The following is a 24,339-nucleotide window of genomic DNA, read 5'->3' on the forward strand; positions in this document are numbered from 1 at the left end:
ACTAAACAAGGACAAATGTCACATTGGGGAAAGCAAGGTTACACTATTAGGGCATGTAGTGTCCATTGATGGAATCGAGGTAGATCCTGAAAAGATAGAAACATTGCTAAATCTACCTTCCCCAACTTCCATCAAACAATTAATCTCTTTCTTGCAAAAGCTAAGATATTTGAGTAGATTCATACACTTACTCTCCCAAGTGATATTTCCTCTACAACAGCTGACTCGTCAAGAGACGCTTGTTTGGAGTGAAGAAAGTGATGGGCATTTTAGAGAGATTAAAAAAATGTTAGGGTCACTCCCTGTAATCCTCCAACCTTGTTGGGAAGAAACATTCTTTGTAAACCCTAGTGTGGGAGAAGAAGCCATTTGTGCTGCCCTCCTACAAAAAGATCCAAAAACATCCTTTATGAGGCCTGTGTATTTTGCTAGCCGCCTCATGGAAAACACAGAGAAGGCCTACACCCTGATGGAACAGCTAGTGTTAGCTCTCATGTTTGCGGTAACCAAATTTCGGCCATACTTGTTGCCGAAGAGGTTTGTAATTATCACTGTGGAGGATATGTTTCCCTATGCACTACAACATATGGAAATCTCTGACAAAATAGCAAAGTGGGTGGTGCGACTTCAAGAGTTTGATTATACAATACAGGTTGAAAGAACAACTCGAGCATGCTTAGCCGACATTTTAACAAACAAGTTCTATGAAAAAGTTTTCCATTTGAAGAGAAAGGAACTTCCACCACCTCCAGCTCCAGAGGCTTTGGTCAATGCTTATAGCCTCTACTTTGATGGAGCATACAAGAGAACCAAGGATAAGGCAGCTGCAGGCATCGTGGTCTTATCTCCATTGGGAGAGAGGATCCATGGTGAAGGGATCACTCTAGAAGATGTCCACTCCAACAATGAAGCAGAATATCATGCTCTAATTCATGGCCTTTGTTGGTGCCTTGATAATTCAATTAAGAGATTAAACGCTTTTGGTGACTCCATGCTTTTGGTAAGGCAAATGCAAGGTACATGGGCTTGCAAAAATGCCCGTCTCTCTACTAAAATGAGAGAAGCCAAAGCTCTTATGAGGAGATTTAGGGAGGCACAAGTACATCATGTGCCAAGAGACCAGAACAAGGATGCAGACCACCTAGCATCATCAAAGTTAAATGAGTCAATAGTGGGAGCAGTGGCCATCAAACTTCCACTTCAGCAAGGCAAGGAGGACTTGGAAGATATTATGCACATTCTGGAGCAAGGAGAGGCTCCTAAACACTTGAATGCAGGGGAGAGGCGATGGTTAGCTAGGAAGGCTACCAGGTATCGCATAGTAAATGATGACTTGTATTGTCTTGGTAAGGATGGTGTGCTTAGGAGAGTGCCTTTGAAGAGTAAAATTGAAGAGATTTTAAAAGCTTGTCACGATGATATGTGCGGAGGACACTTTGCACACGACGTCACTAGTAGAAAGGTTCTATAAGCTGGGTTTACTTGGCCAAGTATTCATCGTGATGTCAAATACTGGTGTCAAACATGTGATGAATGTCAGAAAGCAGGACCACGACGGCTCATAGCTAAACCTCAAAACCCAATAAAGGTATATGGGCCCTTTGAGAAGTGGGAAATTGATGCCATACGACCTCTACCACGCACTCAGTCAGGTAAAGAGTACATCATCATGGGAGTAGACTACATGACTAGATGGGCTGAGGCTATGCCGACCAATAGAATTACTGCTAAGGATGTGAGTCAGTTCATCTTTGACCACATCTGTTGTCGGTTTGGCACCCCTCTTGAAATACTATCTGATAGAGGACCAGGGTTTAGAGCAGACTTGGTAGGAGAACTCATGAAGAAGCTAAATATTCAGCATCAACACTCTACTCCTTACTACCCTCAGTGCAATGGTTTGGTGGAAAAGGTAAATGGAATCATTTGCAAAATTCTCACCAAACAGGTACATGCTAGGCGCCAAGATTGGGACAAACACCTGAATGGAGCTCTATGGGCCTATAGAACCTCCTTCAAAACCACATTAGGGTACACACCCTTTCATTTGGTTTATGGAAAGGAGGCGCTTTTGCCCATTGAAGTGAAGTTAACATGTCTTCGAATATTGGGTAGCCAGGTAGGCTCTCAAAAGGAGAAAGTACATCAAAGGATCATGGATTTAGAGAGGCTGCAATTGGATCGTGAAGAAGCCATCAACCACTATTCTCAAGAAGCAGAGAAGCGCAGAGAGAAGTTCAACAAAAAGCTAGCATCCAAACACATCAAAAAGGGATCTCTGGTGCTTCGATATGACAATCGCTTCGACACTCGTAAGGATGGAAAGTTTCTTTTCCGATGGGAAGGCCCGTTCTTGGTCACCAAAAAGTTCAAAAATGGCTCTTACAGACTTCAAGACATTGATGGTAAAGTGCACAAGACCAGGACAAATGGATGGCGTCTAAAGCCTTATCACATCAGGATAAGGTCAGCTCAAGATCAAAGAAACTAGACTAGAGGCATAAACACCCCTAGCCAGGTTTGGGGGGGCTATGATCCGAGCCTATCACAAATTTTTGTTTATTATATTTTGTTGGTTTTCCTTGCTTCTAGAGGTTTACAATAAAAGAAAGAGTGAGAACAACCTCTTGGAAAAATTTTAAAAAAAGGATTTGATAGGAATTTTTTCTTGGCTAGTTCACCGGAGGTGAAAGGTGGAGGGAGAACCTAGTGGTAAGGGGAAGGGAAAATATGTAAATGTGAAAAGAAAAGATATGATGTGGTTGTGGAGCCATGTACCCATGATTCAAGGGTCATGAGTGGCTCATATCATCATGGCTTTGGAGCCATATGATGATGCAAACAAATGGGACCCAAGTGGAAGACTTGGTAAAGGAAGAAACCAGACACATGATTTTGCTGAATTTTTAAAAAATACTTCCACTCCGATCCAAGAAAAGTTGTTCTCATCAAAGTTGTAGCTGATGAGCTGGAGATTCTGGCCATATTTTTTTTATAATTTTTGCATCTACGGTCTAGGAGATATGGCCAAAATGGTGGATGCCATTTTTTTCAACTGTGGTGGAGACCACCCCCTCTACCTTTACACACACACATCCTTCCTTTTCCACATTGAGACCTTCTCTAAAAATCAGCCATTAGTCTTCTCACCCTCCTCTCCTTCCTCCTCTTTCTCAAGCTCAAAAACCCATCAAAATTCCTCTTCTAATCACCTCTCAAGTCATGCTTAATCTTGTTGTAATTCATAAGTCCTCATTCAACCCCTTTCTATTATTACTAGATATGTATTGATTTTATGTAGATTCTTTACATTTTAAAATAAGGAAGCTCTTGGACTCAAGCTATGGAGGAAGGAGTGAAGACAACACAAGTGATGATGGAGCTAATTGGTCAACAAATCACTTGGAAGGAGCTTCTTCATTGGTTGAATGTCCCTAATCAAGCTTCATTTGTACAAATTACACTTGGATCTTAACCTCACTCCTAATCACTCTCTTTCCTATATAAAGAGGCCTTCCCCTTTGTAAATTCAAGCCTCCCTCAGCCCCATTGAGCCTTTGTATCACTCACCATGAGCCCATAAGCTCATTCATTCACTCTATTCTTGCACATCCTAGAGTGCAAATTGTTTCATGCTAGTAACCTCTCCTCCTCTTACTTATGTTAATTAAGAGAAATGTTTTATATGCGTGTGAGAGTGCTTGATGTGATCTTGGCTAATCCTTGAGTGATTGTTTGGTAATCTATATGCTATTTGTGTGGGGAGTGTTTGAAGTCATCCATTCCTTGTACACTCACTACGGTTAATGCTTCATTCATAGTGATCTCTCTCTCTCTCTCTCTCTCTCTCTCTCTCTCTCTCTCTCTCTCTCTCTCTCTCTCTTTGTGTAGCGGTCCTAGTCCATGCTTCCAAGACTAGGTGGTGCCCTCATCTCATTTCCCTTGTGGCGCAATGGAGTTTGTTTTGTTGTAGAGGCCGCCATTCCAAATTTCCTTCGTCAGTGTGTTGTGTAAGCCGAGTGGTGCCCCCTATTGTGTGTGTATCTTCCCAAGAGTGTGTGTCGGATCATTATAGAGGCGCTGTGTGTGTTTTCATCCCGCTCACAGCGTGTGTGAGTTAGGGGACTTTCCCCATATTTTCTTAAAACCTTCAGCTAGCTAGTCACTGGGCTAGTTGAGCCAAAAATAAAAAATAAAAAAAGTATATTATGGCCTCTTTGTGTGTAAATATTTCATTGTATATATGGCCTAAATATAGGGATTTTTTATAATTATTTTGGTATTTTATTTAAATATTTATACTTAGGTGTGTGTTTTATTAAACCTGTGTATGCCTTCTTTCATTCTCTTACACCATAAGTATTTTGCCAATGTGTACATACTCTAAGCTCATATTTTTCTTTTATACAAATCACCCCCACAGTTTCACCCTCACCCTCGTGAAAACAAAAAAATGATTTCTACTCCCTTAGTCACGTTTATTATATTATTTTCATTTACTTGCATACCTTTTCCTCTTTCACCCAAAATAATACAAAGAGGGACCATATCATTCCAATATCTTTTCATATCCATAATTTCTCTATATTTTTTATTAGTATTTTTACTCATTATTCTAACACCATGTGCTCATTGAGCTAAAATCCATGAATAGTCCATACACTAGTCCCACCATGTATATATTACTTTATTCACCAATAATCCTCCTCTATGCATGTGTAAAGGACAAGTTGGATACTTTTTATTCTGATATGAAAAAGGAGGGGCTCACTCTTGGATGCACTGTACAAATTCAACAAAGGAAGGGGCCACTAAAAGACTTTTGCAGGCTGCTCTTCTTGTTGCCCGCCCCGGACCGCTTCACTAGGAAGTGGTCTATGCCAAGCAAAGGCAGCAATCAAGTGTAGTGCAGAAGGTTAGGGTAGGTATGGAGTTCCCCTGTCCAACCCAGTGGCTATGGAAATGTATGCCTAATATGTTTTTTTAGGCCAAAGATGTGCTAAAAAGAGCTAAGCAGGTTGATGGACTTTTGTGCCCGAGATGTGGATTTTATGTGCTAGAATGTGCTCTCCAATGCGTTTTCCATGTTGGTCCAGACGGCTCGTCAAACAGAGCCTCAGTGCATTCAAATATAGAGTGTGAAGCAGATCCCCCACGGGTAGGGCAATTGGGGACAGGTGTCCTAGGCTGATTTTAGTGGACCAACATGCATAGAGTCTGGATTATGGAGCATGCATGTCTTCTCGGATTGGTAATCGGAGCTCTGGATAGCAAGTTATGATCAGTTGAAAATTTTTCGGGGGCCAGGTTTGAGCTTACTTGCCCACGTTAAAGGATGCACTATCTAGCATCTTTTTAGTCTTTCCAAGATTCTCAGAGATAGTATGCATCATGTGGAGTTAATACAAATCGACGGCACGTCAATTGGATACTTGGTCAGCAAGATACGACAGGATCAAAATGGGCGGTGAAAAGTTTGCAGTTGATTTTCTCTGTTTTTTATGACCTTGGATAACGAGCTCAAATGGTCCAGAAGGCGGTAAGGTTTGCATGGCCTAGGATCGGCATGGTGGAGATCCGATACAGCTTTACGGCTCGACCATCGAACATGGGAGCAGTAAGAGGGAGCATGGAGGAGGAGTGCCCCAAAAAAAAAGGAAAGAAAGCTATACGTGAAGATTTTTTGGAAAAAGTGCAAAGCCTTTAGAGGCTTGGTGGATCCAAGAGACGCCACGTGGCCCTGTGGGTTATCCCACATACAGGGTGTGTGCAGAGCAGGGAAGGGTATATGGGGCAGGGCGGGACTCCTACATAGGCATCCAACTGTGCAGCTCAGCAATGGTGTGAACGCGGCGCTGCGCATGCAGTGCGTTGGGCGTACAAGGCGGTTTTAACCGGTGTTGGCGGGCTTGCGCTGTGGCGCGCCTGCATGGGGAGCCGGTTGTCGGCGGTGGCAGTTATTGTTCATGGGGGTGACATGGCAGTTCTGTAAGGCCTTGTGCCCGCACCTCAAGGGGCCCCTCATTTTTAGGAGATGAGTCAACCCGCCCAATAGAGACATCACTAATGCTTAGCAAAGGGAGGGTTTCCCGCGACAGTAGAATGAGCCAGAGAAAGAGAGAGAGAGAAAGCCCGAGGGTAGCCATCTGGACCAAGTGCAAGGGGCAAAGGGCCCATTTCAAGGCCGGCCAAACAGAGGTGAAAGAGAGGGGGAGGTGGACGGGCGCCCAATCGAAGGGATCAAAAGGAGAGACCAAAGGGACAGTTTCAAAGCTGATTGATCAAGGGCAAAAATCAAAGGAGAGAGGCCGGCATCCGAAGGAAAGAGGAGGAGAGAGAAATAGAGAGAGAAGAGGATAGGAGGGAGTCGAACAAAGAGGGTCAAAGTTAGGCCAAAGAAGCAGTGCAAAATAAGCCTTCTAAAGGGATAAAAAAGGAGGAAAAAAATAAAAAGATAAAAAGGCATAGGGGGCAATAGCGACATCACTAATGCCCCCCCTCAAGTGCAAGAAAATCAAGAGAGAGCAAATGAAGCAAGGCGGTTCCCCCCTCTCCAAAGATGCCAGATGGGCCAATGAAAGGATAATTTTCAAAGTTGAAGTCCCCCCCCCCCCCCTATAAAAGTAAGATTTTAATCAAATTAGGGGCTTTTTTGTGTCGTTTGAAGTAGCCTGCAAAGTGGAGTTCTCTAATAGATCAACCTCTTTGTACTTTTTTCTTGAAATGGCCATGGTGATGGCATTGCAAGCCTGTGTACATGCCTTTTGAAGTGCAATCAAGCCACTGTTGCCCCTTCTTGTTGTTGTTTCCCCTTCCCCCCTTCTCTTTTTCCTACTTTCATGTTTCCCCTCGGTGCCGACTCTGTGGAAGTGTGTGCCCCCCCGGACCGGTGGTGTTTTGTGTGAGAGAGTTGTCACATCATAGGTGAATCAAAAAAATAATCTTCTAAAATACGATGAATCTCATGGCGTGCTATATATCAGTAGATAGAGCTTGAAGAGGACATTCTAACTGTCAAACCTCCGCCAACTTTGGAGTTTGTTTGCAAAAATTTATCCATGCACCTATTTTGGTAGAGAGAGGTAAAGTAAAACTCCTTAAAGGGCCCCTTTGTGAGTCCAAATTTTGCCTAATGGCATTGTGTGGTGGATTTGTGGAGTGTGTGAGCTGTAAAAATTGAGCAGGCAGTGATCTTCTAGTGTATTTTTTGAAGGTGTTTTCTGAGAGGATAGGGGTGCTGTGGATACCCTCAGCTATAGAGAGGCCCTTGTGTTTGTGTTGGGTGTTTTCCCCCATTCCCCCTCTCCAACGGTTTGAAGGTGTTTTCTGAGAGTATACGGGTGTTGTGGATACCCTCAGCTATAGAGAGGCCCTCGTGTTTGTGTTGGGTGTTTTCCCCCATTCCCCCTCTCCAACGGTTTGAAGTGGTAGATTTACCTTTGGGAGAAGGCCAAAAAACTTACCGTTTAAAGGAAGACCTGATTGGGACGAAAGTAGATTGTACTTTTGGATAGTTGAAGAATATGGTGCCCAAACTCAAGAGGCAGTGGAAGTCATTAGTGAATCTAGAGAAAGAGCCGAAGCATGGACAAGTCAGAGTGTTGGCTGTGGGAGAGTTACCCAGAGTTACCCGACATTTGTCCTGTGGTGAATGCTTGGCACAAAGGTGTGGGCATGGGAGATGGAGGTGCTCAAGTTTGTGTGATCACATAGTCCTATGTCAAAAGACTAGGTCTCATTACATGCAAAAGCTCTGGGTTTCAGATTCAACTAGAAAACCATGCCAAAGTGAAGTGTTTGGGGATGATTAAGAATTTTGAAGTTGAAGTCTTTATCGTGAAGGTTATACTAAACTTTCATGTTATGCCAGCTCCACCTGGAAGCTCTTCCTCTCATTTTGGGACGACCTTGGTTGAGAGTTACTAGTGTTGTGAAAGATTGGGTCAAGGGCACAATCTGTGTGTATGGAAGGAAGGGTGAAAAAAGGGTGTTTGATATGACTACCAAGCAACATATGGCACTAGAAGATGTGAGTGAGAATGATGAATCCGAGGTTACCAGTGAAGATAGTTCTAAAGATTCATAAAGTAGCTCTACTTTGAGTTCTAGTGATGAGGGTGAAGTGTCGTTCTTATTGTTGGATGATGAAAAGAGAGAAGTTAGTGAAATGTTGCAAATATTAGGGAATATAAATGCTTCAAGCCGTTTAGAGAAACTTGAAGAGTTGATGCAACCTAAACATGAATTGCCAAAGAAGAAAGAGTTGATTCAAAATATGCTAAGTATTGATTTGACACAAGGAGAAAGAAGGGAATACTTAGCAATGTTGGAAAGATTTCCAAATATTTTCGTCACTTTATACCAAGAAATAAGGGGTTTTGTTGGGGATCCTGTGATGATCAAGCTAGTTGAAGGGGCAAAGCCAATACAACAAAAATTAAGAAGGATGGGTAGGGAGAAAATAAATGCTTTAAAGGAAGAAGTGGATAAGTTTTTGGAGGCACGGTCCATTGTGCCAATGGATAATGCTAAATGGGTGAGCCCTCTAGTAGTCACTCCAAAGAAAGATGGGCGTTGGAGAGTTTGTGTTGATTACAAGCCATTACATGCAGTGACCAAGAAAGATCCTTACCCTTTGCCTTTCATTTTAGATGCAGTGGCTGGTTATGAAAGATACAGTGTCTGTGGTGGTTATTCATGATATTTTTACTTTATCCTTGCTCCTGAAGACTAGGAAAAACCACCTTTATCACGCCATGGGGTTGTTTCTGCTTTTTCTACCTTCCTTTTGGGTTGACAAATGGGCCTAGAGATTTTGAAACAAAAGTGGATTGGGTCCTTACCCCGTTCCTTGGGAAGTTTGTCAAAAGATTCATAGATGCTTTCTGTGTATATAGTTCAAGAAGGAAAGAGCATGTTCAGAAGCTTGAAATGACTTTTGCAAGGTATGATGAATGCAGGGGTCATTTGAACCCTAAAAAATGTCATTTGGCGCAGCCAAGGGTGAAGCTTCTTGGGCATGTGATTTTAGAAAATGGGATTGAAGCAGATCCAGAGAAAGTGGAGGCTTTGTTGTTATTTTAATCTCCAAAAGATACCAAATAGTTGGCCACTTTCATAAAGAAGGTTAAATATATGTCTCGTTTCATACCTTTGGCATCACAACGATTGTATCCATTGTTGCAAGCAGTTAAGAATGATCTTTTGGAGTGGTCTCGTGAATGTGATGATGTTTTTGATAGAGTCAAAGAGGTTTTGAGTACACTACCCATTATGCAAGCTCCTGATTGGGAAAAGGAGTTCTATGTTAACCTAGTAGTGGGAGACGATGCCATTGGGACCATGTTGTTGCGAAAGGGGAAGGAATCTCAGTATATGAAGCTCATTCATTATGCTAGTAGAGTAAAGACTCCCCATGAAAGAGATTTCTTTGAAATTGAATTGGTGATGACTAGTATGGTGTATGCCTCTACAGATGATTCAGACACTACTTACTGTAAAAATCATTCACCTTTCCCACTAGTTATTCATTGCTTCCCCAACTGTTGAATAATTCAAATATATCAAAAACAGTGATGAGATGGGTTATTGAACTTCAGGAGTTTCAGTTCACTTTTTTGGTGGAAGAGAGTACTCGAGCTACCCTGGTAGATTTACTCACTTATAAAAACACTCCTGTTTTGGTTAAAGAAGAAGTGTTTCCGAAGAAGAAAGTCGATACTCTTGCCATCTCTGATGCTTCACTGTTATACTTTGATAGTTCTTATCGAAGAAGTCATGATGCTGCTGCTTCAGGAGGCATTGTCATATATGATGCACAAGGGAAGCTTGTAAGGAAACAAGGGCTGAAATTTGATGCAAAGAGTAACAATGAAGCAGAGTACACGGCTCTTGAAAGTGGTTTGCACATTTGCTTACAGTTGGAAATTAGACGCTTGCAGCTTGTTGGTCGTGAAGCAAATATTGGGAGTATGGAAGAATAAGAATCATAAACTAAAGAATTTATGCTTCAAGGTGAAATCATTGCTCAAAAATTTTGAAGCATGGAGTTTGCAGCATATTAAGAGGTCTCAAAATGAAGAAGCTCATGATGCTGGCCAAGAAATGATCCATTAGGAAGAGATTGGGTCTACGAGGGCCTCTTTATTTGGTAGTTTAAGGAAGTGAACCCTTTAGTATTACGAAAGTAATCAAAGGACGGTTTTTGAATTCAAACACGCAAAATGGCTAGTTTATTTGAATCCAAAGTTTCCCCCCAAAATGGAATTGAAAATCTAGCAGGTAAAACCATATCATGTACCATATCTATAGAAAGAGCTCGACACATAGACTGCAGGTACATGATCTCCACTCAAATCAGAGATCATATGTGGGAGTTATGGAAGGCCAAAAATCATAAAATTTGTCCACCTCCTTTTTTTGGGGAGAAAGTGCATCCTTTGACCACTATTACACACCTCTTACACACCCACCATTCTTGCACACATGGCGTGCACCTATTTGTCAAATTGTTAATCACCTCCATAAGCTCATGGCAAATAAAGAGGCCCTCCTACACCCCATCCTCTTCCTAATGAACTTGTGTGTTTGTGTTGAAGGCAAATGCCCCTTTATATCATGGGAGGGAAGTGTTATCAAATGAGATGGATTTTTTGTTGACAAGTGTCCTACCTGAAGGTTGACCATCCTCCAAAAAGTATGCATCTATAAGAAAAGCCAAGCAATATAAAATGCTTGATGATGTGCTTTACATGAAAGGAAGCAATTTGGTTTTGTGTCATGTGCCCTAAGAGGAAATATACAAGATCTTGGAAGAAAATCATGAGGGGTCTTGTGGAGGCCATTTTGCCATGAAGATCATGTTGCATAAAATTTTGCAAGAAGGCTATGTATGGACAAGCATTCAGCGGGATGTTAACCATTGGTGCAAGTCATGTTTGCCTTCCCAAAAGATGGAAAAGAGAATTTTGAAGCCTCAATTGCAACAAACAGCTCTAGCTTTTGATGTATTTGAAAAATGGGGTCTTGATGCTATTGGACCCTTACCTATGACTAGCAAAAGAAATGCTTACATTTTGACAGCAGTTGATTATTTATCATTATGGGCAGAAGACAAGGCTATCAAATAGATTACCAGGAAGGAGATGGGGAAATGTGTTTATGAGCATATATGCTGCAAATTTGGTGTGCCCCTAGAGCTACTTTCTGATAGAGGACCGGCATTTAGAGGAGAGTTGATTGATTTCTTATGCGAGAAGCTTAATATACAACATAGGTACATTTCTCCTTATTATCCACAATGCGATGGTATCAATGAGAGATTCAATGGAGAGTTAGTGAAAATTTTGACAAAGATGACCCAAACACATGGGAAGACTTGGGATTCGGAGTTGCCTTGTGCATTATGGGCCTAGAAAACTGCTATCAAACTGAGCACATGATTTTCTCCTCACCACTTGGTTTATGGCAAAGAGGCTTTCTTGCCAATTGAAGTGGAGATTACTACACTCAAGTTATTGTCAGTGGGAGATGAAGAGCAAACAAATGCTTCGAAGAAAAGGTTGTTGGATTTACAGTGTTTTCAATTGGACAGAGTTTTAGCTTTGAACTATTATGAAGTAGTGACGAAGAAGACTCGGCTAAAGGCTAATGAAATGCGTACAGGAGAAGGGAATTGAAAAGGCTGATCTGGTGTTACGATACAGCAATAAGTTGGACAATACCTTTCAGCAGAAGTTTCAAATCAAATGGGAAGGTCCTTTTATTGCTTTGATAATGACACATATCAGTTGGTTGATTTGAGTGGTGCACAACATAAATATTGTGTTAATGGTTATAGGTTGAAGAAATACTTGGAACATTTGATGACGATTGTGATAGATGAGATGCTATTGATAGAGGAAGACAATCAGGAAACATATGAGGACGTAGATGAGGTTTCTAGGGACGAGATGCAACAATTGTTCCCCTTAGGAACCTTTGCTTGTCATGAATGATCAAGCAGGCAAGGGGGGGCTTGCAAGCTATGTCATGCATTTTTTGGATGAGCATAAAGTCACTAAGTCATGCCAAAAATCTTTCCCACTAGCCTCATGTATATATGTGTACATAGCCCTGCAAGTTTTGGACATGTCCCTATAAAAATTCATGTACAAAGGTGTGATTTTTCCAAGCTTGGGTGCTGATGTTTTGGGTTGCTTGATTCCCCAAAACATGGCTTTTAATAAGTATTTTTAGCTGTTCTTTATAGCTTGTGAATTGGACTTGTACATCATGAGTTATGAGCATCCAAAGCGGGTGACAAGGGCAACTGGGCCAACTTGGGGGTCTAAGATTAGAAATGCTAAAGATTCATATTTCTGGAGATAGCCAAGGTGATGGGCTTTGAGCCGTGTGTTACGGTGCGTCATTCACTGATTGGAGCAGCAAGTTATGCCTCCAGGAGAGCTGTCTGAGAAGTCCTCCTACTTAGGGGAGAAGCTAAGAACTAATGGGGTAGTTCGGAAGCTTGAGGAGATTGCCATGTTCCATGGGGATTATCCCAAATGAGAAGAGGAAAGGGAAAGTGGGGGGTATATAGGGCACATTGGGTGCCCACTATAGGGTTTCAAAGGTGAGAGGATCTCTCTTGAGGCTTGGCTATGAGGGCTTGTGGGCTCATGGGGAGGGAAATGGTGCATTTTTCAGTCCGCACCGAGCTGGTCAGGTTCCTGGGCATCCTTTTTGGTCTACCAGCCACTTGCCCCCACCCCATTCCTTGGTCAAAGGGTCACCGACAACTCATTTTTCACCCAAAAAAGGTCAAAGAGAGCCTTATCGGCTAAAAAAAAAGAGAAAAATCTTGGGGATAAAATATAAGAAGGTCCCCATTCTAATAGATGCAACACCTGCACAACTTCTAGAGAGCTCATTTTTGAGCAAGAAAGAGTGCACCCCTGACTTCAAGCGGCCATAACTCTTTCATCCTTCATCTGTTTTTTGTTTATGGATACTCTACGGACATCTTGACAAGACGAGATTTGTCATGATTTCCCTTGTTTCTTCTAATTTCAAGTGTGTTTTATGCTTGAAGGGTTTTTCATAAATCTCTACCGGTGTTTACCACACGTGTTTTCGGCCGTGCAATAGTTCTTCCTTCTGACGGTGTGGCTCATGCAAGGCTATAGAGGCATTCACTTTCTTTCTTGTTTGCATGCTAACATCGTCTATTACAACTTGTACTACCTCTTTGATTGACCTTATTCATGAAGGTAAAACCGAGGATACATTTTATCAAAAGATTTAGTATTTGTTGAACCTGTCTAATCTCAAGGAGAAGCAAGAGAGGCAAATCAAAAGCTTCTATATTGAAGACAATGATCTCTACTTCAAAAATTATCTTTGTATCCCAAATGACGATGGGATGAAGCTTTAAATATTGCAAGAAGCTCAAGATATACCTATTGCAAGACATTCAAGTTACATCAAAACTTATGCTACTGCAAGGAAAAATTCCTTTTGGCCAAGATTAAAGTGCAATGTGCTAGGCTATGTTATAGGATGCATGAGATAAATTTCCTCACAAACTTGTTATTGGAGCTATATATGGCTCAATCTACCTAGCTTGGTCTCTCTCTCTCTCTCTCTATCACACACACACACACACACACACACACACACACACACACACACACACATATATATATATATATATATATATATATATATATATATATATATATATATATATATATATATATATATATATATATAATTTATCCTCAATATGATTCAGTCTTTGGTAAAGTATGTGTATATTATTTGTTTGCACTAGTAGACTTAAGGTTGACGACATCTCTATAGATACAACTTCCCTACAAGCCTCGACAAAATCTTTGTTTCCCATCCAAGAAGAAACCCAAGAGATCATGTAAGAAGAAGCTACACAAGAGATTCTAGCCATGGACATGGATGTGCTAGACTCTACAGCTGAAAAAAAGAAAGAGGAACAAGAACCTAGAGATGGAAGTTGATAAGGAAGACCAAGCTCTAGAGTAGAAGACTGAAGAGATAGACACACAAAAAAGAAAGGAGATGAAGAATTTCCCAAAAAAATGATAAAAAAGAGGAAGAAAAGACATAGGTTATACAGGCAAGCACATCTTGGACTAGTGACATAAAATAGAAGAATATACACAATTTTCCCACCATATCATTGACAAGATAAAGATCAAGGCGTACTCTAGAGAAAACAAGATCAACAAAATGGAGATCTTAAACCAGCAGCTGACTTTGAGGCTAGAAGTAGTAGATGCCTTCTTCAAAGACTTTGTTGCACTTTGTGAGAAATAGATCAAGAGTCTGCAAGAAGCCAACATGAAGAAGATGACCAAGCTCACTGAATTGACCACATTGGTGAAAAAGATAACATCAGTAAGTGAGGTCAAGCAAAGAAGTTCAAAGACCTCAGTGCTATAGTATTGGACAGAAATCCTCATGCACAGTGTCTTTAGATGTAGCTGGATGTTGCCAACATCTAGGTGGCACAAGTCGACGTTTGATTGAAGGAACAAAAGGAGTTGCTATTGGACAAACTAATGAAAAATCCTACTTTCTTGACTCTCCAAGATTTGATATTGGATAACAAACCATCATAAAAGTGCGGTAAGGATGGAAACTAAAGGGAAGCTTCATTAAAGTTAGAGAAGGGAACTATCCTTAGCTTCATGAATAAAGAAGAAGAATATTAGACTCAAATTTCCAAGCTTCAAGGACCTAAACGTGGTACAATCAACTCAAGGGCAAATAGATAGTCACGAAAGAAAACACCGCTGAGCCTCTCACTAAAGAAGCCAAGGCCCTACAATTCTTACAACGCATGGAGGATACCAAAGCCACCACTACACTCCAAAATATAGCACCAATAGTGCTTGAGTTAGAGGCAGTGCCAATAGATAGCCTCACTACAGAGGTATAAAAGGCTTTGAAAGTAAATATAGAGTAAGCAACAGGGTGGGGCATAGGTAAGTCTCTACTAGAGAGGGCATTGTGTGGAGTTTGCGGGCAACGGCTACTCTAGGTTGAGCTATCATGCTAGCCTGCTTCCTTGCCAACACCACTCCCTTGCATGAAATCTTATTTTTGGGAACACGAGTGAGGTCCCCTTTTGCTTCCTTGTGGGGAGGGCAAGTGGGTGATCGGGCTGCAACATTTTCCATTCTTCGGCTAGAAGAGGAACTTGATGTGGCACTGAATGGAAATTCTTAATAGGGCATGGATCCCTTCAAATAGATTGTTTGTTCGTGTGGCTTCTTCATCAACTCTGGGAAGGTCGACCTGGAAATCCAATTTCACCTAAACTTTCTCAGTATGCTTTGGCATTTCCTGTGTGTTATGTGCACCTTGGGGTGGGGTCATAGACCACCCAAAGTGTGGCTCTCATGACACATTTTTTGTATGTTTTGGAATTTTCTCTGGTCTAAATTTGTAGAGGTTATGGGTTTCCTTGTAAAAATTCCAACTCTATGGACTGATAAATTCAAATTTAGTCTTTGTATGTAGTTTGGGGTTGCTTTATGGTTTTTTTTAAAGTTATGCTAAATTTGTAGAGGTTATGGTTTTCTTTGTAAAAACCCCAACTCTATGGACTGATAAATTCAAATTTAGTCTTTCTATGTAGTTTGGGGTTGCTTTATGTTTTTTTTTTTAAAGTTATGCTTTTAAAGTTAAGATAATATTGTCTGGGCCTACTAACCTCCCATAAGCAGAATATGGTGAGATACCCCAGCCAACTCTCGTAGATGGCACAAAGTCCAGGAAGCGCGAAGATGATCCATGAGGCCTAAACGGACCTGCCACAGGGAATTGCGTGGCTGAACATATCTGCCAAAACGAGGGATAGTACAGTGTTTGTAACATGCATCTATTATATCGAGGAGTAGTTTTGACAGACAGACAGGGAGAGAGCCAGAGAGAGAAACAAAAGTACTTATTCAGAGAGAGACAGTATTCATTGGCTGCATCTATTACATCCAGGACCACTTTTGACAGACAGATAGGGAGAGAGCCAGAGAGAGAAACAATAGCACTTATTCATACAAAATTGTTTGCAGTTACCAACAAGTAGTTATGAGCAGGAGTACAAATTCCATAGGCAGCCAAAATGTTACAGCTCGCAATAAGTACATCATTGTGATGTTTGGACACTAGTGGCTGGCATTCTTGCCGAGCATGACTGTCATTTTGATTATAAGTGCATTTAATTTATCTAGATGTGTCTTCAAGGATGACACCTCCTTGCGCAGTGCAAAAATTTGCTCCTCGAGGCTGCAAATTTGAACATCGGCAAGGTCGCGTTTGTATGTTTCGATTTCTTCTTTTAGACTATGATTCGCTGTTATTAGCTCCATGCGCAGAGATATCTCATCGCCCAGGCCATCGCCAGATAGTTCATGCAAAATTTGTGTTGTGAGTTCCTCTATTTTGTCAAGGCATGGGTCTTCAATCTGGTCCAATAGGTCATCCGCCCGTAATTCATCGTAATTCGCCTGTTGCCATCAAAAAGTGACTTTCTTGATTGTTCTCCATTGTTGTCCTGCAAAGACGCTGTGAGCGGGATGAAAACACACACAGCGCCTCTATAACGACCCGACACACACTCTTGGAGTGATACACACACACACACACTAGGGGACACCACTCGGCTTACACAACACACCTGGCCGAGACAGGGAACACACCTATGGAGTGAGAGGAGAGAGACTGTCTGTTTACCCACTGCACACAGAGACACACACATACACACACACACCCAAAAATTCAGCTCAAAAGAGGAGAATTTCTGATGTTTAGATACAAATGAGCTTGGTCCAACACCAATGGGGCACACAGCTCACACAATATGGGTAAAAGATACCAGATACAATCACAAATTGGAGCAGAAGCTTCGCTCATAGGAGAAACTTACACAGCAAAAACAGTAGAAAAACGGTGAGGAATTTGGAAAAATGGATAGCGCCATCGCTTCTGGAACGGCCCAAAACCCCAGTCTACAATGTCAAAGTGCTCAAATCCGACCTCGGATGAGCAGTTTACGGCCAAAACAGGCTCCAAAAACCCCAAAAACACACCTGCGGCTATTCCTCCTCTCTTCTCCACGTTTTTTCTGGTCTTCTCTCAGTTTTTTCAGTTCCCACACTTAGCTTTATTAGTTGGGCACCCTTGGCCTTTTAGATGACCTAAAACAGACCCCGAACAGGCCAAAAACTGACCTCGCAGTGCATAGTTGTCACCTTTTTGCATCATCCGCACACCTGGCACTCATTTCTTTTCAATAATGCGTTTCGCAACCACGTGAAGTAGCCCCAAAAAGTGGTCCTAATGATGACCTTTCTGCATAACTCTCACAAGAAAACACCCACGTTATGTCCGTCCTCATCCGCGTGCAAATATTGACCCTGTTCGCCCTCCTGACGCCACTAGATGCCATCTGACGCACTTGCTTACCTCATGTCGTCGGCCCGCGGATAGCTTCCTCGAGAAGTTTTACGCGCTATAAACTCCTCATTATTGTAGAAAAAACATATTGGTACTGGTGATAGTGAAAATCGATGCATTATGTACATGCTGTCCTACCTGTACACATGTGGGCCCCACGTAACCACCTGGCTCTGGAAAATGGGCAATTCTTTATTTGATGCACCATGCATGTGTATGTACATATGCGCAATCCCTTGCTCCAAAAAACTCCTAACAACGCAACAAAATCATTTATGTTGATCTTGAGGTAGGTATGTTAAAAGAAAGCACAACAAGAGAGTAGAACCATAAACTCAACGAATATACTATCATGCAACAGTCGTGACTCCAGTTTTGTGAGCCAGTGGCATATAGTCCGCATTTTCTATGTCATCCTCGGTTTCTTCATTCTCATGCTCATCATCATCGCGAACGGCACTTGGCGGGCTGGGTGCAAGATCTTTGTAAGAGAACAAGGATGCAAGTCGGATTGCTTGTACATGTATCTCATGACATACCTTTCGACGCCTTGCCATCGAGACAAGAACCAATCAGCACGAGGATGAGTACTTGTGTACATTTGAGTATTTATAAATAGACTAACAACGTCTTGGTATGTTGTCGTCGATGGATGGACCATACATCTCCAAAGTGCTTTCGTCTTCCCTAGCTCCATGCCCCGGCCTTGATACGGCGTCACCCAAGATGATGACCAGTAGTATCTCCCCATTTTTAACATCTTATGCAATGTTGACAGAAAGTCGCTACCTAGTGGATGCTTCAACTTATACTTCTAGAACATGAATGCTCTGTCAAAAATATTGACCGGAGTCAGACAAACCTTCTTTTTCAACTCATCACCGCCATACAAGCTATAGAGCTCAACCCCCTATTTATCTGATCTGGATCGACATTGTGGATAGCCATTTGAAAGTGCTCTTGCCCGTGATCATTTAGATAGTAGCCAAGCATACCCTCGAACGTATGCATGTTGCGTTGTTTCAAACCGCGGCAAAGCACAACGGCTCCAACTGGTGAATGCTTATCCCAACGTAGGTATTGCTTGATTTTCTTGTTTGTAGAGATCAACGAGCTCGTCCATAGCCGGACAATCATTTGAAAGTGCAAGTGCAACAGATCCCCACCCCTCTCAACAGCACATAGCTCAGCTATAGTCTCGTTCTCAAGGAACGATTGCATGGCAGACAACAGCAAGACATCTATGTCATCGCCCCCAACGGAAATGGTGACACTGATCTCCATCATTCTAACCTGTCTCTCCTTCTTCCCTGCATGGCTTCCCTCAGCCGCATCTCCCTTTAGACGAGCTTTTGCTTTCAATCTCACCATTTGCCTGCAAGGAATCACGAGAACCCTAAGGTACCAACAAGACACACAACTGCAGCGGCACAGTCAAGAAAAAAAACAGATCCAATGTGCTAATCTCAGAGTCTCAGAACAAAAGTACAGCAACCAGTCACACTCATACCAGCACAAACCAACCTGAACTCAAAAGAACGCTTCCAGGCTCTCAGATACTGCCAGTCTAGGCTCTCAGACACTCCGAGTGTAAGAGAAGGACGCTTTCAACATACCAGCAGGAAGAAGTTGACAGTGCAGATAGACACACACACAAAGGTCTCAAATTTACCTGCTAGCTTCGCAAGTTCTCTGTCAGACGTCAATGTCGTTGCATGCGACTGGTGAGAACGTTAAAAATCCTTCTGCCACACCCTTTTGTTGCCAGCTCGACCATCCTGTCTGCCTGTGCGCCACCTGTCAATAGTTGGGCTTCGCTTTTTCCACTCCTGTGGGAGGATCTTCGTAGATTCCCCCAAACCGGACGTGCGTAGCACCCTATTTCACTCAATTGAGTGAGTACTGTTTTGTTTTTTTAAACATTGCTCACGATTCCATTTCCCCTTTTTATCCTCTTCCTAAGGCACCCTCCACATGGGAGGGGATAAACCTTGCAAATACTTTTGAGAAAATTACACTAGAGAGATGGCCTCTACAATTCTCCTCTCTAAATGACACGCCACAAGTATTGAAGGGATTAAGAGTGGGGATGCATGTGGAAGCCGTGCGTGAAATTGGGTTATCAAATGTGCGTGTTATAAATTCGGTTGACAAGTGTAATTCGAGACAAAATGGTAAACCCCCCCCCCCCCCCCCCCCCCCCCCCCCCCCCACCCCCCACAAAAAAAAAAACCCCAACCCCAAAATTCCAAGATCCAAAACCCAATTCCACTCGTGGCCACTAGATACATCTCCACCCTTGATCCCCTCAATATTTATGGCATGTCATTTAGAAAGGAGGCTATGCAATGTCTATACCAAGACACACACGAAGTAGGAAAGTATGTTGGGAGATGGGCTCCTCCATAGTTGTTAAGCCTGCAACCCAATCCTCAGTTTTAGTTCTCATGAAATACAAAATTGATTTCAAGATTCTTGCAGCCGACCTTACAAAAAATGATATTCATCTACATCACCTAGATATCTTCAAAGATCCCACGTCTACTTTGTAATTGAATTGCAAAGTAATTGAATTGTGGACATGTGCATGGCACACAACCAAGGGGGTGAGAGGAAGGCTGCAATGTGGCACCCTCTTGGCCCCTCTACCTCACCGCCCAGCTGATTCCTACTGCCATTCCTCGACCTAAGAGCTATGGGCTCTTGAAATTTGAGTTGTGGAGCGACTGGGGCTTCAATGCTATATGCACCTACTAGCATATTCCCCCAGTCTTGATCTGTGGTCCACCTTGGCCTATGGGATTATATTCCCCATGACCCATAGGCTCATGCTCTAGCCTTGCCTATTGAAAACAACCCTAGCCAAAATGTTTTTGCTCTCCTCCCACATCACCCTACAGCTCTAGCTCCAACCCTCTTCTCGTGATTAAGCCCCTTGATTATCCTACTTTTTCTCTTGCTTTAGACCGCTTACTCACACAACACATTTGCTCCTACTTTTGGGATATTGTATGATGCTTCTCTCTCTCTTGGCTTGCGCTTGATCTCAGATAGTTTGCTACATTGGAAGAGGCAGGCCTGAAATTGGCAAGGCTGCCTTGCCTATCCTAGGGAAGGGAAATTTTGAAGAGTGCCCGTCCTGTAGGAAGAGCTATCGTACAGGTCGACCTTCACCGTGAAGAGGAAATGTTTTTTGACCCTTCCAAGAATCATAGCGAAAAGTAAGACAGTGTGTTCTAATAATCAAAACATTTCAACCTTGGTTTGGATTGGCTTTTGTTCATTCAAAATCCACTCAATCTAGAGAAGTATATCCTGAAGTGAATCATCATATGCTTGATCAAACTAAACTCTTAAAAGTGAGTAGCTAAAATGTCAATCAATTGTTAGCTATGTAAAAAGTTGTCTATTAAAGTGTTCTTTAAGACCGTGATAAAGTGCTCTAATCACTCCAACAACTTACAACCACAAGCCATGTGTATGCAAGCAGTGAGTTAATGGGGAACCTAAGCATCATAGACATAACCAGAAATACTAGTTTAAAAACAATATTCACAAACTGACACTCACGTTTTTTGCATATTTGTCGATCTGCCACAGTAGATAGCATTGTCTAGCACCAGGGCTTCTGTGTTGTTAGTGTTGTCAAGGCTGTATACTCGTATATATATCTCCCGCCCAAGATACCAATTCGGCAGCAATTGTGACTGTAAGTTCCACATTTCTACGTTGTCGAGTGAAACATACATCACCGTCTAGGAATGGGGGAAAACCTGCAGAGATGTAGAAAACGAGTCAAGGATCAAGACGTCATCTGCGTGCAAAATTTGAATTTCGAATGTCGAATAGGGGCCAGCTTGCGCGCTTCTTTTCCTCTCTGGAATTTGGCTCCTGAGTCCCAGCCTCGCTTGGTTAATTTTTACCCTCATTAAAATTTTCGAGAGGTCTTGAGTTCAATACTCTCGAGTCTCTCCAGCTTCAAATATGTCCAGCGGCCAGCCTCAAAGACTCTCCTGACTCCAACTTCAAATATGTCCAGCCTTGAATATGTCCAGCTTCAAATATGTCCGGCCTTGGCCCTCAAATATCTTTGGCAGGCAAAATTACTCTAGGAAGGGCACTTCAGAGAGTTGCCCTTCCTTAGGAAGGCTTTGAAGAGGGCCACCCTTCCCTTGGGAAGGGCTCCCTAGCCCACTTGACCTTCCATGGGAAGGCCTCCAATTGAATTGCCATGCACAGGCAGGGCTACATCCAAAGGAAGGGCTGGCAGGGTTACAAATTTCAGCGCTGGGTGGAAGTGGCAAGGGTTCCGACCAACATTAATAAAGAGAACAACAAGGTCCTTTCTTGGTCTTGGATCCAATTGGCACTTGCCAATGCAATATCTGAGTGTGGCATACTTAGACTATCATGGCAGCATGGCATATTATGAGCAACACCACAATTATTGGTACCCGAGTATGTTGAGTGTAGAGGGAAGGGTTCAAGTCTCTTATCCCACCAGCTATCGTGGCTACCTTGCAAACACACCAACATCAATGCTTTATTAGCCCGCGCTCACTACCCCTCAAGCTCTCATTGGGGTGACCAAGCTATTGATGTGCTCTCATCATTGCATTTCATGTATGTAACTCAAACGTTTAAACTTCCTTCTCATGTAGGCCTAGCTAAAGTTTAGTGTAGAAGTGTAACATCTTTAAAAATGAAACCTGGTGCTTGCTTTTTTTTGCAATGCCCACATTATGTGGGATATTTGTATTAAAGAAAAACAAGAAAGATACAACATGCCCATACCAAATGGCCTAGCCATGGGTACTCAAGAACTACGCATACCCCATTGAGACAGAAAGCCAACAATCCATACGATCAAAAAGTGAGCAGATCAAAAGGATAGCCACCAAATTAGTTCTCGTGGGTGAGCAAGCGACTCCTTTAAGACGGTTAAGGATATCGAGCTTAGGCCCTTGAGTGGCAACAACAATGATGTCTTGCATTTGAGTTTCCTCAACCGTCACGGCCTCGAGCAAGCTAGACTTTTCAAGCTTATTTTGTTGTCAAGGTATTTTTGTGCGATTAGTGAGCCACATTAGCACCCGGCTATTGGCTGTGGAAATCGTTGAGAAAAATGACACAAAATAATACAAACCATAATTTTCATTTTTTTTATTATTGTCAAAGTTCGGTCAGAATCGATCTACAACAAAAAACCAAGGAATCTAACTATCTGCTTAAACACGAGCAATAAGTACAGGAAATGCTTCCCTTTGTCAATAGAGCACAATAATAGTTGTATCTCGCCTTGCTCTTCTTCTAATGTGGCACTATCCGTTTTGTTGACTTTTGCTGCTCTTTTCATTTTGAAAGAAATCTCGTAGAAACTTTAACTCTACTAAGCCAGATGCTTGTTGTCGATCTTGATGCTCATTTGCCACCCTTGGAAAACCCTCGTTGCTACTCTCCTTCGACTTCCAAACTATTGCACCCCTTCAGATTTGCTTGCCTTCCAATAAGAACCCTCAGTCACTCAAGGATTTCTCATGTGGATTTCGCATGAGAAAGAGCTCTTGTTATCTTGAAAATAATCAAGTTGGTTTTTAATAAACCTCAAACTCTACCTTGGCTCGTTCTCGTTGTCAACTCCGCTAGCTATTGTCTGTAGTGTAGATTCGAGGAGGAGCCATCCGATGACATTCGTCTACAGAAGCATGAGCAGACTCACCGAGTTGAAAGAACTTTGTTTTCTTTTTAAAGCTATCAACTGCCCCTTAAAATAACTGACTCCCCAATATTTTAAGCTACCATTCACATCGCCTTGGTGGCGGTCATTGCTCTTAATCCTCAAACTCCCACCAAATTTGACTTTCATCTTGTCTAAGACAATTCTGAGCACTTCTATGGTAACCAAAGCATTGCCATGTACCTCACTTTCCTCCCACAACCATAAAAAACAAAAGGAGATGATCAAAGCTTCCTCTCGCATGTCGGCCAAAGCATTTCTAAACACAATCATCAAGGTGTAAACTTAGATGAATTCATTGGAGAAAATCTTCCTTGCCATGGCGAATAGTAGGCTTATTTCACAATGAACGCTCTCCAAGAATTTAACTTCCATAACAACCAAACATTGTCGAACACATTGACCATTGCTTTGGTAAGTACAATATGCTCTATATAAGTATAGGTCAATACACTACAAAGCTCAACAACCTCCCTTGTTGGTCATAATGGTGCAATCAATGTACTCCAAATGACTTCATCTTTGGCATTAAACTCCTCAAATCCTGAACACTACAAGAGGTTCTTCATATTAGCGATGCTAGCACTGTGATGCTCAAATGTGCATTAGGAAGAGAATGGGGTTTAGGAGGGCCTCTTTATTTGGCAGTTTAAGAAAGTCAAACCTTTTGTATTGAGAAAGTAATCAAAGGATAGCTTTTGAATTCAAACAAGAAAAACTGCTAGTTTATTTATATTCAAAGTTTCCTCCCAAAATGGAATTTAGAATCTAGCACGTAAAACCATATCATGATGGAAAGAGCTCGATGTGTAGATTGTAGATCTATGATTTCCACTCAAATTGAAGATCATATGTGGGAGTTATGGAAGGCCAAAAACCATAAAATTGTCTAACTCCTTTTTGGGGAATCCTTTGACCACTCTTACACATCTCTTACATACTCACCATTCTTGCACACATGGCGTATACCTGTTTGTCAAAATGTTAATCACCTCTATAAGCTCATGAAAAATAAAGAGGCCCTCCTACACCCCATTCTCTTCCTAATGAAAAATTCACAGCGTCCCTATGATCATCGCTATGTTATTTGTTGCATAGCAACACTCATAGCAACGTCGAGAGGGTTA

The 24,339-nt window shown here is 42.1% G+C and overlaps 1 pseudogene; it reads right to left on the minus strand.

Moving 5' to 3' along the window:
- Nucleotides 1-17,881: 17,881 nt before the first annotated feature.
- On the minus strand, nucleotides 17,882-18,759 carry LOC147435543 (uncharacterized; annotated as a pseudogene).
- Between the last annotated feature and the right edge of the window lie 5,580 nt (nucleotides 18,760-24,339).

The sequence above is a fragment of the Adiantum capillus-veneris genome, chromosome 18 (assembly GCF_014529385.1).
Source record: "Adiantum capillus-veneris isolate H3 chromosome 18, ASM1452938v2, whole genome shotgun sequence".
NCBI classification, from domain to species: Eukaryota; Viridiplantae; Streptophyta; class Polypodiopsida; order Polypodiales; family Pteridaceae; genus Adiantum; species Adiantum capillus-veneris.